The following is a 16,543-nucleotide window of genomic DNA, read 5'->3' on the forward strand; positions in this document are numbered from 1 at the left end:
AATCATTTCATTGAATCCTCCAGTCAACTTTGTAAGGTATTATTATTATCTCCATTTCACAGTGGTGGAAACTGCAGTGTAGGGAGATTAAGTAATTTGCCTCAAACCATAGAGCTAGTTAGTGGTGGAGCTGAGATTCAATCAAAGTCTTTCTCCAGAGCTGGACTCAGCACTGCCTTCTATGAGGTGTCCAAAAGCCCAGGGGAGTCAAATAATAAAGGGAGACATCCAATCAAGTGTTAGCAGAAACGAAAGTATGAGCTTCTTACCTGGGGTTGGGAAGAGAGAGTAATAGGCAAGAAAGGAAAACAAATGCAATAAACATATGACTATTCAATGATAGGCTTCCCAGGAGATCACCACGGGCAGGACAGGAAGGAAGGCAAGGTGTCTGGACCATTCTTCAAAGATGCTCAGCACTTCGGTCCTACTGGAAGACAGGTCTTCCCAGGAGACCTCCTGGCTTTTTGATTTCGGACATACTGCCTCTCTTTCACCCCACCACTCGGTATAAGTTTGGGGAGAGGGGTTCCTGGAACAAAGACATTCTTCTTCATGGATGCACACTCTGGCTCACATACCTCGGTACATGCTCGCATTCACACACCTTAACCTGGAAGTTTCCCCTGCACTTCTGACAGTTTCCCACTTGAGGATCACAGAAATGCGGACCTCACTCTCAGATATGGGAGCCCCTTGGAGAGGCTGGCTGGGGAATCGGAGTAGTCACACTGAACCCCAGGCCATCAGGCTCCCGCCATTCAGACGAGCACCAGAAGCTAGGTGCGCTCCTGGCCAATGCCTTCTACAGATAGCACCGCGCGGCCACACTCCAGCCTCACACCCGCGTTCGGGCACTAGTGCAGCTGAACCGGCCTCAAGTGCTGTGGGGCCTCCGCCAGCCGCCCCTCCTTCCACGGCTTCGACGCTGACTTCCGCTCCCTTCCCCGGGCCGCGACGCCCCAGCTGTCCCCCAGGCCGCCCGGGGACGTGCGGGAAACAGGAGTTGGCGCTCCCCTCGACGTAGGCAAGCGATCACCAGCATCCTCGTACGACTTCCGCGGGCCCGGCCAGAATTCCAGGGAAGCAGGCGGGAGGGCGTGGCCAGGAACCCCCGCCCCGAGCCCCGCCCCCCGTGGCTCACGTTCCCTCCCCCCACCTCCGCTCCGCCTCCACCTCTCCCGTCCCCTTCCGGCTCTCCCTCTTTCCCAGCCCCCACTCTCTTCCCACTCTTACTCCTTCCCTCTCCCTTCTTACCCTCCCCTCCCCCTCCTCCTCTTCCCTTCTCCCTTCTTCCCTCCCCCGCGCCCTGCAGGGAACCGGGTACCCGGCGGAGGTGAAGACCCCTTTTCTCCCTAGGGAGCTGGAAGCAGTGACGCTTGAGGCCCTGGCCTCGCTGGCCGCCTGTGTCTCGGCGCTTCTGGACCCGGAATCGGCAAACACTGAGCCGGTGACACCCGCCAAACGGGTTAAAGGCGAGCCAAGGTGTTTCGAGGAGTCTCTTTCGGTAAATCAAGTTTTCACACGAATGGCTCCTCCCTTAGGGTCAGGGAAGTAAGAGGCAACATTGCAGCTCCTTAGAGAAAATGTTTGGACGCTCTCGGCCCTGAGGTATGGTGGAGAGTGGGAAAGATTTTAGGTGAAGGAACAAAAGGCCCAGGTCAGGCCCAGCTCGCCTGGGTCCTGGGCCTCTTCAAGGGGATTTGAGCCCCTTGACGTCCCTGCAGGTGCCCTCCAGGCTCTCAAGGTGCTAGAACCATCGTCAGTGCCTTCCCCTGGTGATCCTCAAGGCTTCACTAGGAAACAGTATTTCAGATTGGGGGAGGGGATCACAACCCCAAATCCTAGGAATTTAGAGCCAACAGTCTGATGTGACCAAAAAACAAAGTGATGTGCTCAAGGGAAAAAAAAAAAAAAAAAATTAGAAATACAGGAAGTTCGCCAGATCTGAAGTAAAAAGATTGACTTAAGCGCTGGCATTGCCTCAGGCTAGTTTTAGGCCTTGAATGAGTCACTGAAGCTCTTTGAGACCATTTCTTCATCTATAAAATGCAATAATAATCCCTACCCTCAAGGTTGTTGTGAGGAGAAACTGAGGTAATGCATGTAAACTATAAAATTCCATACAAATATAAGCTATTATATCTTCTGAGATTTATGGCCCAATCTAAGGAGAAAAGAAAACAGGATAGCTTAACCCCAACTTCCAGCAAGACCACAGTGAAAGCCATATTTCCCAACACTGTTTTAGCAATACCCTGGAGGAGACTCCAGGGACCTGTGGGACTGTCACAAAATTCTTGCAAAATTGTCTTTAAATGGGATACTTGTATTTCACCATCATTTTTTAAAAGCTTACCATCTGAGAAGAGGGAATGTTATGAATCAAAGATTGGGTGTCAAGATAGTGAAAATATAGTTGAGGATTAGGAAACATTCAGTTAAGCCAAATAAACCCCGTTTCTTTGTTGTTTTACTACAGAATTCCTCAGGTATGTTATGCTACAGAAAAAAAAAAAACCACTATTACTAATAGTTGTGCTAATGTTGATGGGATCCAAGTGTTTGCAGCTTGGCATCTTTGTCACCCTTAAGCCTTTACCCAGAAAGACCCCCATCTTCCTGACAGTGGGCAATAACCAAAGCAGAGAGTCGTGCCATGCAGAATCACGGGAACAGACTCTAGGGGCCACCACCTCATATAGTGAGCCCCTACCACAGTGCCCCTGAGATGGCTTTATAGGCCCGACGTGCCCGCCTCCACCCTTCAGACCCCTGACGCATTCAACAACCTTCACCCTCACTCTTCTCAGTCACCTCGCCTTTCACCCTCTTGGACCTCAGTAACCCTAATGTTTGTCAATGGTGAACAGACATGTGCCCCTTTGTGTTAGAAGGGCTTGCTGCCAGTGTCTTCTTCTTTAGAGAAAACTGTCTCCATGAAGAGAGCCCGGTTTCTCCTCTAGGCCCTTATCCATTCCGCTCCTGTTCCCAGCCAGGCCACAGTGGATTTTTCCTCATTGAGAGGGGAGACCCCACCTAGCCATTGACTGAGGTCACTGACCTCATTGTCATTAGAGACTTGTGGCTCCATAGATACTGTTGGTCAGGATGAGGCTAACTTGGGCATTATGTTTTACTAAAATGATAATCCATATGGTTTGTGGATAAAGCAAAATCATGAGGGTTGTTCACAAATGGCTGCGGTTGAGGGAACATTCATCCAGTGAATAACTCATCTGGCATCAAGGAGTGCCCCGAGGGCATGAGGGAGACTGGGCATGGGAGTGGGGGACTGAGATGGGTGAGAGAAAGGGGAAGGAATCCTGTGTGTCCATCCTGAGCCAGTGGGCCTTCCCTCACAGCATCACACCTCCACACTCTTCCTTGAGCGGAGCTTCAGCTGCACTGTAACACTAATAGTGAGAAAATCCTAACAGTTCTTGACAAGAAAACTCACTGGGGTTTTCAGCAGGAGGGCAGGAGTTTCCATGACACTGTATCCCACAGACAGAGCAGGAATTACCTTTGGATATTTGACTTCATGTGCTCAGAGGAGAGGGCCACAACTGTCACTCTGCAGCAATAAATTGCCAAATTAATTATCTACTAATGTCCCCTAAAAACTATCACTCTATTTCACTGTAACCTATTTATCAATAAAGACCTTCTCCCCCTCCAAAAAAAAGTCATTCGTTCTCCAAGAAAATATCTCCAAATTGTCAGCAGTCTTCCGTGTGTCCTAATTATTGTGTCACTAACTGTGTTGGTTCCATTTCTTTTTTTCCACAAAATGGGTCCCTCAGCATTGGCTGATCATAGTTATCATTTTTTAATGTTCAACTCTGATGGATCCACAAAGAGTTTCCCCAAAGCCGCTGGCCATTTGGGCCAAATGCATCATCGCAAGATGAGTGTGAGTTGAGTAATTCCGTCTCAGCCATTTGTGAACACCTCAGAGGAGAAAATGTCAGCAGCATATGACTGTGATTGAAATAGTTATGAAGTCGAATTCAGCTATACTCCTTCTAAGGATTATAACTGCATGATGTTAACCACCTATTACCTTTACATTTCATAGTTTGTACATAGTTTAATTTTTCTACCATAATTCTTGGCCTACCAACTATGGGTAAGATAACACCAAAGGAATCAGAGATTTACTCTATAATAATAATAATTACAAAAACAATAATAGCTAACAGTTAACAAGTACTTACTATAGGCTAGGCCCAGTTCTGAGTGCTTTGTGTGTATTATTTAATCCAACAAAAAACTCTATGAGATGGTTATTGTTATCCCCATTTTACAGATGAGAAACTGAGGTGCAGAGAGTTTTATTAAGTTTACATAGCTGGGCATCTGCCATGAGTCCATGCCCTTAAAACCGACTGCCCCTACCAGAAGCAGCAGCATCTTCATTATCATAAAAAAGTATTTATTGGGCTTCCCTGGTGGCGCAGTGGTTGAGAGTCTGCCTGCCGATGCAGGAGACACGGGTTCGTGCCCTGATCCGGGAAGATCCCACATGCCGCGGAGCGGCTGGGCCTGTGAACCATGGCCGCTGAGCCTGCGCGTCCGCAGCCCGTGCTCCGCAATGGGAGAGGCCACAACAGTGAGAGAACCGCATACCACAAAAAAAAAAAAAAAAGTATTTATTGAATACTTATGACGGGCAAGTGAACAGCTTCACATGCATTCTCTTGTTTAATTCTCACACAAACCCCATAAGGAAGTGCGATTAGTCCCCATTTTATGGAAGAGAACACTGAGGATTACATAGTTGTGTGCCCAACTACTACGTGCCAGGGCAGGGACAATGACTCTGTCAGACTCTTTACCATTGTGAGAGTTGCCTGTAAGGAAAGGATTCTGATCCTGGCAAAGCAGCAGGCCCTAAATAAAGCCACTAGCATATCAGCAGGGAAATTTAAAATGCCCTGGAACACCCTCCGGAAAAATGGCAGATTCTGTGGCTGGAGTAGCTGGGGCTGAAAATACAAAGAGACTGTGGGGCACAGAAAGTAAAGTACCGCTTAAAACAAAGCAAAAACACAAAAAAGGATGAGGGCATGCCAAAAGGACACAAGAGCAAATCTGAAAGAGCTCCTAATGTCCAAAAGTGGAACAATTTGAGCAACAAAGTTAATAATAATAGTATTGGGCTTCCCTGGTGGCGCAGTGGTTGAGAGTCGGCCTGCCGAGGCAGGGAACACGGGTTTGTGCCCCGGTCCGGGAAGATCCCACATGCCGCGGAGCGGCTGGGCCCGTGAGCAATGGCTGCTGAGCCTGCGCGTCCGGAGCCTGTGCTCCGCAACGGGAGAGGTCACAACAATGAGAGGCCCGCATACTGCAAAAAATAATAATAATAATAACAGTATTAGATTATAACTCAAAAGAAAAAAAAAGATCCATGAGTCCATAGTGGTATAAATAAATGATAGAATTCATTAATAAATGAGTAGAAAAGACGAAGTGTCCTTACAGAAGGATTCCAAATTATAAATGTGGAAGGAATGAGGGAAATCAGAAATTACCTTTAAAGCCCCATAGTAGTAATTGCTGTAGGCAGGATCCACTGAGGAATGTGAAAAGTAGTGGGTAAAACTTTAAGGAGAAACAGGATCTTTGTATAGACTCAACACATGCACCCAAAGATATTAATTAATTACTGTGGTGTGTTTAACATATACCCACAAAGGTTTGATACTCCTTCCTCCAGAGAAGGAGCTTAATTTCTTTCCCCTTGAGTGTGGGCTGGATTTAGTGACATACTGGTAACAAAGTTATGGAAAAGAAAATTAGTAACTTTATAGTGGCAAAATCTGGCAGATACCACCTTAACCAAGTGACCAAGGTTCGTATCGTCTGTAATATGTCATGCTCATATCGCGAGCCCCCTGATACGATGTCATGAGAAAGGCACTTCCCCTTTGGGGGTCTTCTTCCCAAATATTTATAACCCCAGTCTAGTCATGAGAAAACATCAAACCCAAGCCCAAATTGAAAGACATTCTGCAAAACTCCTGACCAATGCTCTTCAAAAGTGTCAAGGTCGTGAAAGACGAGGGAAGCCTGAGAAGCTGTCACAGATTGGAGAAAATTAAGGAGACAGGACAAGTAAATCCTACGTGGTATCCTGGATTGGATTCTAGAACAGAAAAAGTTGGATATTAGCAGGAAAACTGGTGACATCTGAACAAAGTCTAGTTAATAGTCCCCTGTCAATGCTAGTTTCTCAGTTTTGATAAGTGTATCATGATATGTAAGGTATTAACAGTAGGGGAAGTTGGATGAAGGGCTGAAGGGACCCCTATGTGATCGCTTCAGGGTGGGGAGTGCCTAGAGGTTGAGGACTCAGTCGAGAATGTCGATAATCCCTTGCACCTGTAGGTTGCTTTGTGCCTGTTAGTGCTTCCAGATGTTCTCTCCTCAGACTGAAACAACTCACCCAGTTTCAGGATTTTCTCTATTAGCTTTTGAAAGCTTGGAGGAAGACGTGTGGAAACAGGTAGCCAGGTTAGGGAGTACAGAGTGGGCATGGAGACAGCTTGGGTTGATGTCAAAAACTAAGAAAATCAGAATACAGTATGGACTTTAATTAATAATATATCATTATTGGTTCATTAATTGTAACAAATGTGCCATGCTAACAGAAGAGAGTAATAATAGGGGTAGTTGTTGGGGGGATGGGTGAGGATAATATGGGAGCTCTCTGTGCTATTTTCTCAATTTTTCTGGAAAATTAAAACTATTCTCAAAAAATAGAGCCTATTTAAAATGAAAACTTAAGGGCTTCCCTGGTGGCGCAGTGGTTGAGAATCCGCCTGCCGATGCAGGGGATACGGGTTCGTGCCCCGGTGCGGGAAGATCCCACATGCCGCGGAGCGGCTGGGCCCGTGAGCCATGGCCGCTGAGCCTGTGCGTCCGGAGCCTGTGCTCCGCAACGGGAGAGGCCACAACAGTGAGAGGCGCGTACCATAAAAATAAAATAAAACAAAATGAAATGAAAACTTAAAAATTGCCCTGCCTGTGCTCCTAAGGTAAACAGCATGAAGATTCACCGACGGTTCAGCAGAGCTGCCCTGGTTTGGCTCCAAGGACTTGTGACGGTGCCACAGAGAGGATGGGACAAGTGGCAGAAGAACCACAGAGACGATAGATGGACGTGGAGGAGGGGACACAATTAGTCATAAGAAAACAGGAAAAGGAGGGCTGGTGGGAGAGCAAATGAAGGACACCCTGTGCTTCAGGCAATCTGTTTTACGTGGCTGCCCTGACCCATAATTCATCCCTTTTACCTGCTCCTCTTCCTCTTGCACCTGTGGCCTTTACTAGATACTCCGTTTGCCCCTTCAGGTTCCCTCTCCAACCTTCCCCCACCCCCTCACCCCCCCACCCCCACCCCCACCCCACCCTGCTCTGTGCCCCAGGGGACTCCCTGCCTGTGGCCTCTCCGGGCCAGGTCACAGCCCCTCCAACAGCTCTCACTGGGTTCTGGTGATCGCCTCTCCTCTCTGCCCGTCCAGCCTAGGTGTGGGTGTGCTTCCCCACAGTGGGTAATTCTGGGGTCCTGCACCATTCCTTGCTGGTTTCCTTGAAGTCAGCGCACATCTTGGTAAATCCTCCCTTTATTAAACTCTTCTCAGTTACTCAATTGAATGCATCATCTGTTTCCTGCTGAGACCACAACTGATATGTTTATTGTCTATTGTTTATCCTGCCTTTTAAAACAGAAACTCCACGAGGGCAGAGATTTTGTATGCTTCCTTCACTGCTGTGAAAAAGAAAATATTTGTAATTACTAAACTGCGTGTGGCTGCGGAGCCCTTGAAATGCGGCTGGTGCGACTATAAAAACAATTTAAAATTTTATTTAATTCTAACATCTACACATGGCTAGTGGCTACAGTGCTGGTCTAAGGAGACTTCCTGAGCTCAAGGCAATTCTCTAACTACTGAGGTCCACTCTGCCCCAACAGAGGTTGAACAAGAGTAACTCAAGGGCCTTGGCTGTTTCCTTTGCCCTGGGTAACTGCAGCGCTGGGCTTTCTGGTGTTCTCTCTAGGCTGTCAAACTTGGGAATGTAGGTCTTGCTTTTATACATTTACATTTTTATTTCCTTGCAAACTTTCTGTTCCTTGGATAATAGAGTTATAGTGTGCTCAACAAGCCCTTGCAAACTTGCAGCTTACAAAAGAGCTCTGGCCCCTAGCCAAGGGAGTCTCCAGCTGCTGACTGACCCTGCCTGGAAAGTCAACTTGGAAGAGATGCAAATGTCCTAATCCTCTTCCAAACCACTCTAAGTAGGTTTTATCCAGTGACCTGTAAAACCAAATTAGTAAAGGGACACTTTAATTCCAGCTCATTAGAGAGCTTCTAAAATCTTTGAGAAAGCCAACACAGCAAATTTCTGCGCTGGGGGGCCGAGAAACCCATCCCGTTTTCAAAAGCAAAATGTCCTTGCTTTCCCATAGTTTCTCTTACATTATTCAGCATACAGAAAATATTTTCTGAGGCTTTCACAAGATCCCCAGTGAAGGTGGGAAGAAGTTCTCCAAAAGGAGACAAGTATGGTGGCCAAGCGAGGTCAAGTGATTTTCCCCAAGTTCTGCCAAGTTTGATCCCAATTCTGGTCTCCTTACTCTCGTACAGGGAACATTTGCACTGTTCTGATTATTACCCAGGAGCTGGCTTATTGCACAATATCAGGAAATAGTCCATATGAAATCCTGGCCCACAGAGCGTACATGTTCTGCTTTTTATTCTGCAGCTTTTTTATAAAGTGTGTTTTCCTTTCCCATAATGTCATCTGGAAGCAATTCCTCCCAACAGCTGGATTTGCTTTCACAATTGGTAAACATGTAAAATGGAAGGCAGGGGAAGATGCTGAGTGTCACTAGAGAGCCTTTTCCCCACTCGCTTGGCTCACGTTCTGAGGCTTATCTTGGGTCCCTGCACAAGCCTCATCAAAACCAAGAATGTCTTCAAACAAGCGACCCACCCTGCACTCCCTCCTTCAGAGAGTCAGCATGTTCTTTGGGGGTGAAATTTTCTGAATACTTCGCAGATAAAATGGATCAGATGCAGACCAGATTCCAGCTGCCAGGATCTCTGTGCTACATGTGGGGGCCGGCAGAGCACCATCCCCCCAAAGTTCCCACCCTCCTGGTACAGTTAGAATGTCTGGGGTTCCCCGGGGAGCCTGTCTGAGAGCAGAGTGCTCCCAGCACCGTGGTCACCAAAGCCAATAAAGGGAAGACTAGAGCCCAAAGAGCGCTAAGTGGGTCATCAAAGAAGATATGAATGTCCCCCAGATGCGCTCGGCAGGAACATTTCCACGCAGACACAAGCAGAAAGGCAGGCCAGTGCTCTGGAATGGCCTAGGCCCAGGGAACAGCTGTCATCTGGGTGTTGGCTCACAGCTCTCCACTCTGTTCACCAGCATGTCTAGCTCTGGTCCAAGAGGTCCAGAGGCACACTTAACGCTGCAATACCGCACTAGAGGACAAAGCTCAGGCTCCAGGCACTTCCTGCTCTCATGTAAGAAATGCTGTTCTTTGGATCAAAGTTTCACATCTAGGGGAAATCAGCCTAGCATAAGGCTGAACTCTCAGGGGAGCACGAGAGTATGCCAGTGACAAGGCAGCTGTACAAAGATGTAGGAGAGGGCCTGTGTGACCCGGCCCAGCTGCATGGATGACCTCAACTCTGTGCTGGCCAGTCTGGGGGTGGGTGAGGGGCTTCCTTCCAAGCACCACTAACCCCCTAGGTAGCCAGGGCCCCGAACCCCATGAAGGAGCTTCCTTGTGTTGTGGGCCTTTGACTGCAAAGTTCTCCCGGCAGCGATGGGCATCCCTTCCACTGAACACACAAGAGGAGAGTCAGGGGCAGTGCTCACCAGAGGACCCCGAGGAGGGCAGCTGCCTAGCTACTCAGCACAAGCCACAGACGGAGGCCCTCTGCCTGGACCCTCAGTGTGTGGAGCGCTCCCCCCTCAGTTCTGCTTCTATCCTGGGGTCCCTCTTCTCTCTCTCTTCTCCAGCTTCCTCCTCTTCCTCCTCTAGGTGGAAGCTGTATCTTGTCTGAAGCCAGGGACAGAAACTGCATCATACATTTCCCCAAATCTCATGGTCTCATACCTGGAATTTTGAAAATCTGCGATTCTGGTTCCATGACAGGGCTGATACCTTCAAATCATGGTCACTCTGGTCTGGTCACCTGAACTGCTCCAGAGGGGCCTCAGAGTACACTTGGAAAGAGTCACAGAAGCCTAGACAGAGGGATGGGTGGTAAGAACAACCCACTGGTTAGTGACAAAGAATGATCCTCTAGATTAAAGAAACAGAAGAGACGTAACAACCAAATGCAAGTGTGTACCTGGTTTGGATACCAATTCAAACAAACCAATTATAAGAAGACATTTGGGGATAATCAGGAAGATTTGCACTTGGACTGGGTATGTCTATAGCCATACCACTTTGAATGTGCCTGATCTTGAATTTGGACTGTGTATTAGAAAATATTTAAGAATTTATTGTTAATTTTGATATGTGTGATAATGGTGCTATGGTTAGTCTATAAGAAAATGTCCTCATCTCTTCAAAAGCATATATTGCATATTCAGGGGTGAAATACAATGTCTGGGATTTATTTTAAAATACTTAAGGAAAGGGCTTCCCTGGTGGCCCAGTGGTTGAGAATCTGCCTGCTAACTCAGAGGACACGGGTTCAAGCCCTGGTCTGGGAAGATCCCACATGCCGCGGAGCAACTAGGCCCGTGAGCCACAACTACTGAGCCTGCGCGTCTGGAGCTTGTGCTCCGCAACAAGAGAAGCCGCGATAGTGAGAGGCCCGCGCACCGCAATGAAGAGTGGCCCCCACTTGCCACAACTAGAGAAAGCCCTCGCACAGAAATGAAGACCCAATACAACCAAAAGTAAAGTAAAATAAATAAATAAAAGGAAAAAAATACTTAAGGAAAGAAAAAACTGATGAAGCAAACTGGCATTTTAGTCCATTTGTACTGCTGTAGCAAATATCATAGACTGGGTGGATTATAAACATTTATATCTCATATAAATGTTTTTATCTCATAGTTCTGGAGGCTGAAATTGGATTATAAGCATTTATAAGATATAAATGGATTGTAAGCATTTATATCTCATAGTTCTGGAGGCTGAAAGTCTAAGATCAAGGTGCTGACAGATTTGGTGTCTGATGAGAGCCCTCTTCCTGGTTTATAAATGACTGTCCTCTCACTTAACCTCACATTGTAGAAGAGGTGAGGGAGCTCTCTGGGTTCTCTTTTATAAGGGCATTAATCCATTCATGAGGGCTCCACCCTCATGACCTAATCACCGCCCAAAGGCCCCACCTCCTAATATCATCACAGTGGGGATTAGGTTTCAACACATGACTTGGGATGGGACACAAACATTCAGTCTGTAGCATATAGCAAGGTGTTAATGTTTAAATTTAGATGATGGGTATATGGGAGTCTTTTTTTTTTTTTTTTTTTTTTTAGTAAAATGATTTTTAAGTTTTTAATGGCTGCATAGTAGTCTATCATATGGTGGAAGAGGAGTATTTTTTATTGTATGTTTTTAAATTAATTTTTAGAATTGAGATGTAATTGAAATATTACATTGTATAAGTTTAAGGTGTACAACTTGAGATTCTTTGTGCTTTTATGTATGTTGAAAATTTTCTTATACTAAAAAGTTTAAAATAGAGACTATTTTATCACAACAACTCACAGAACCCAACACCTGTTTACCAACCTTGATGGTGGCTGAATTCTGCATTAAGTTTCTTAATCCGATGGTCAAACCAGGAGTCAGGTCTCAGGTATAATGGGGAGATGACAGAGAGGGGCCAGTGGAAGATGACCCTTATAAGCTTTGACCAGGGGTTGTAGCATACCTCGCAGCTCATCTGCCTGGTCAGAAGTGGAGGGACCTTGTCTCCCAGGACAAATGCAGCCTCCTTCGCTCCAGCTCCTGCTGGCTTTTAGGGCTGTGGTTTCCTTCCATGTGTGCTGCATTGCTGCATGAGGAGTTTGGGGCCTGCAGGAGGGAAAGTAGGACACAGATCATATGCCACTGGAACCACAAAGTAGAGTTCTGGTTGTTCCAGCTTCAGATGGCTCTTGCTGCCCTCACTCCCAACATTCCACACTGTTCCGTCACTGTGCTGACTGTCATCCTGTGCGGACTCCCTCACAGACTTGTATTCAGGAATAATCTTCTGCCCGTCTCCTCTTCTCCAGGGGCAAGGGGGAGGGGTGAGGCCTCTACTTAAAAGAGTTAAAGCAGGCGTAACAATCTCTTCCTAGCTCTGGCCCTTGTCACCTTCCCAGCTTCTACCTTCCCATTCCAGGTTAGTCTACAATCTTTAGCCTTAACCTGGTCTTGGGAAGGAGATGATTCTTTGCTAGTTTCTGATCTCCTCTTTCTGGGTGAAATGCAGTCCTTTCTAGAAAACCATCTTTTTCTTCCTGCTCTGAAATATGCTGGATATTCTATTTTCCTTTAAGCCCTGAATAAAAGGTAAGTGCATTTTCCTGGTGCCGGGCCACGCCTGGTCCTTTCTCGGTCCCCGCCCCAGACGCAGCCCTCCTGAGTGGAAAAAGGCCTGCCTGTGTAGAGGTGGTGCCTAGAGAGTGCTGTTGCCGAGAACCTGCCTGAGCTGTTGCCAACACATGTTATAAGGAAGACTACTCTCACAGAAACAAAAAATACATTTGAAAAGTCCTAATTCTACTTTGTGAGACTCAATATGTGATATTCCTACAACATTTTAAATAGGTGCTCTCATTTTCCTTTTTTCCTTTCTAGTGGTTTCCATCTTTGTCTCAATTATAATACGTTCACGAGAACTTACACACTTTCGTTTTTCAAACTTCTGCTCATTTTTAGTGAATAATAAGGGTACTGACACTACACAAATGGGGCTGGTGTGACATCACGCAATAACTCAGACATTTCACTTGTCGGTGGGTACCTGAAAGTCCAAATTCAGTCTACAAAAGGTGATTGGGGAAGGTCAATGGATAAAGTTGTAAGCCATTCAAAGCCAAATATACAAAAGTTGAAAATGTTGCCCCATTTTCAGCCCAGCCCCAACTAGAATGTAAGCACCTTGCAGGCAGGAATGTTGTCCATTTTGTACAAAGCAGTATCCCAGTGTCTAGAACAGGGTCTGCCACATGGTAGATGCTTAATACTTACTGGATGCATGAACGATCTGTGCTTTGGAATTCTTGTAGCCACCTGTCACGTGCTACCATTACTATTACTATTATGTCATCATAATTCAAGATGGAAAGTTTCTCGGAAGCAGAAGTAAATCTTTCTGTTTCATAACACCTATATCATCCATAATTAGAATTCAATAACTGTCTATGGAACAGATGGAAATATGTTCTATTGGGAACTAGCTAGTGATTAAATAATTTAAAAACAAAATCCCACATAGGTCATGAGAAGAGCCATGGCCCATGCTATAGAAATGAACGGTTGCTGGAGCCCCAGAAGTTTCTAACATACTGCGTGGCAGGGAAGTAAATTTCCTGCCCCAGAAATCTGGCGAAAGAATTCACTCGAGGATTTAAGTCTCAGAAAAAAAGACGGAGGGAAGGAAGCAGAGAAGAGGAGGTCTTTTCCAGGGCCGATAGATTAAGGGTATTTAGATACCACTTAAGAAAGGAACCAGATGCCAGCCAGGTTTGCTCTTCAGTTTAACCACATTCCCTGAAAAACTTGCTTATGGGAAGATCAGAAGCTCTGGCGATCATTACTGAAGAGGATTCAGAGAAATTATCACCTACTCCCAGTTGAAGAGAGAACAAGTCCTGGTCTTTTTTTGGTGTCAACCTCTACTGAAATGTGCTGTTGTCAAATCAAAAAGGGGACAGATCTGGAATTTTACAACTCTGATGAAAGTGAAATAAAAGGAAATCTGTATCATCTTGATCAAAGCGTATGCCACCTGAGTCGGCTCCCTGTCTCGTCCCTTGGCCTTGGTGACTCTCCTGTGCTGAGGAGGAGAGGTTAAGGATTTGTTAAAGAAGATGGGTTTTGATTAAGTGTCACATTTAGTGTGATGTGACATGCTCTTTATCATTGCAAGGGAAGGTTGGGGGCCAGGAGGAGCTTTACAGCTAGTTCCCAATATAAATTAGGAGTCTTGGGGAATGGGTGCTTTGCAGTTGGCCTTGATCTTTCTATGGCCCAGTAAATGTGTGTATGTGAGAGCGTGCACACGTGTGTGTGTGCATGCGTGTGTGTGTGTGTGTTTGGAGAGATGGCAGAAAAGTCAGTTTCCAGGTGCCTGCGCTAATAGGCTGGTTACCCCTCTTGGAGTTTGACTTGCAATTGTAACACGAGGCTCCAGCTCTAAATTTGTCCACGTTCTTGATGTACCGGGCAAAGGTCTTCTGTGCCTTTCCTCCTTTGGAATTTCAGTGTTGCTCAGGAAAATCTCAAAGCCTTCACTCATCCCTCTTGGGGACCATGGCATGAATTTGAAGATGGAGAAGCAGGAGGAAGGATTCCAAGTGCTGCATGTCATTTCTAACCAGAGGCCATGGGTAATGGCTCCCCCAGTTTCACCTAGAAAAAGGAGAGTAGGCAGAGCTAAAGCTGCCTCCCTCCAAATCTAAGATTGTGCAACACACCTTCAGATTCTGATTCTGCTTAGTATGGAGCAGTGAGAACACAAAGAAAATGGGGGCACAGAAAATCCTCAGACTGATGGAGAGTGCTCATGAGGTGAGGGAGACAGGGGCTGGGGATCTAGGAAAATCTCGTGGAAGGGGCCACTCCCACCCAAAGGCACTCCACCTCCAGATTCATCTTCCTAAAATATTACTGGCATCAAGTACCTTCCCTGCTCAGAACCCGTTCCATAGTCCTTCGCTTCCCTCCCATTGTCTATGGAAGAAAATCCACACCTCTTATCCTGGTATTTGATGTCACACACCCTGGGTACCACCAAATAGGTCTACTCATTGCTTCCCAAATGATTTCCTTGCTCCTATCTTTCAGCATTTTTGCCATGTTGCTCCCCTACCTGGTTACTTTCCCTGTTTCTCCTATGGAAAGCCTGCCCATCTTCCAAGGCTTGACAAAAACCCATCCTGTTTTATGAAGGAGTCACAGCCACCTGGGAGAACTCCCTTGTTTTTATTCCAAAAATATGAATGGAGGGCGTGCTAGATGCCCACAATTGCTCTAGGTACCTGGAATAAGTCAGAGAACAAAATAAAGATGCCTGCCTTCAAGGAGCTTGCCATATAGTAGTCAGGGGGGAAATGTGCAGCAAACACTAAAGATAATGCATAAATAGTAGTACTTGCTTAGTGGTTGACAGTTACTATGGAAAAAAAGAACAAAATAGAGCAGGGAAAGGGAGACAGGAGCCCCTGCAGTTTGCGGGCAGGGGGCCAGCTGCAGTATTACAGGATGGTCACAGTAGGTCTCACTGCGATGGTGGAAGACTCGAGGGAGGAGAGAAGTTAGCTAGGGAGACACCACAAGGGAGGGTTCTAGGCAATGGTCACATCTAGCGCAAAGGCCCCCAGGCAGGGCCACCCAGTCTCCAGGAGGGATGGAGGGCCCCTGCTTCCTCTTCACTTTCTAGGTGGTTCTGCAGGCCATATGGCTCTGGAAGAGTGTCTGTAGACAAAGGAAATATAGGAAAATCCATAATGTCAAATATTGAACAGAAAGGTCCACAGTCTTTGTTGTGGCCAATTCTGCATTAAGGAAGGAGACAGCAAAGCAATGGAGAGGTGCGTCAGTTTTCATTGATATGTTCAAAGGTAATTTTTTTTAAATTCGAAAAAAATTATTTATTTCTGCTCCTTTCTTACTGTTGAGGAAATAGTCTTAGATACACGTCTGAAGTCATGTACTACCACACACTGTTTATGTTTTGTTTTTGTTTTTTTGTTTTGCGGTACGCGGGCCTCTCACTGTTGTGGCCTCTCCCGTTGCGGAGCACAGGCTCCGGACGCGCAGGCTCAGCGGCCACGGCTCACGGGCCCAGCTGCTCGGCGGCATGTGGGATCTTCCCGGACTGGGGCATGAACCCGCGTCCCCTGCACCGGCAGGTGGATTCTCAACCACTGCGCCACCAGGGAAGCCCCCACACACTGTTTAAAGGCAAAGCACCATAGGTAAAGTTGATCAGCCATCCAGGGTTCTCAGCATATGGGATCTTGCTTCCTGATTTTACCTTAATTTATGAAAATCAGAAATGGCATCTCCAAAAAACATTAAGGGCGTTGTAAGAAAGATCATTGTATTTAGTAGCATAGTTGTAGAAATGGAGCATATTTTCTTTAAGAAACAAAAAACTAAGAAGAACATGCCAGTTAACAATCATCAGTATGCCACCATAGGTCAGCAGGACAAAAATACTGTGATAAGCTTATCTCTTCCATACGCAGAAAGCATTCTAGTCCAAGCTTTAATGCTTCCTATCTTTTCACAGATGCTTCTTTTTCTGCTGCTTTTCATTCTTTCTCACATTTCATG

At 46.3% G+C, this 16,543-nt stretch overlaps 1 long non-coding RNA gene across 1 annotated transcript; it reads left to right on the forward strand.

Moving 5' to 3' along the window:
- Window positions 1-1,215: 1,215 nt before the first annotated feature.
- LOC136793712 (uncharacterized) lies at window positions 1,216-7,657 on the forward strand. The gene is made up of 2 exons (XR_010839328.1): window positions 1,216-1,507; window positions 7,044-7,657. It is a non-coding gene; the product is annotated as an uncharacterized lncRNA (long non-coding RNA).
- Window positions 7,658-16,543: the final 8,886 nt, after the last annotated feature.

This window comes from Kogia breviceps, chromosome 2, assembly GCF_026419965.1.
Source record: "Kogia breviceps isolate mKogBre1 chromosome 2, mKogBre1 haplotype 1, whole genome shotgun sequence".
NCBI lineage: Eukaryota > Metazoa > Chordata > Mammalia > Artiodactyla > Physeteridae > Kogia > Kogia breviceps.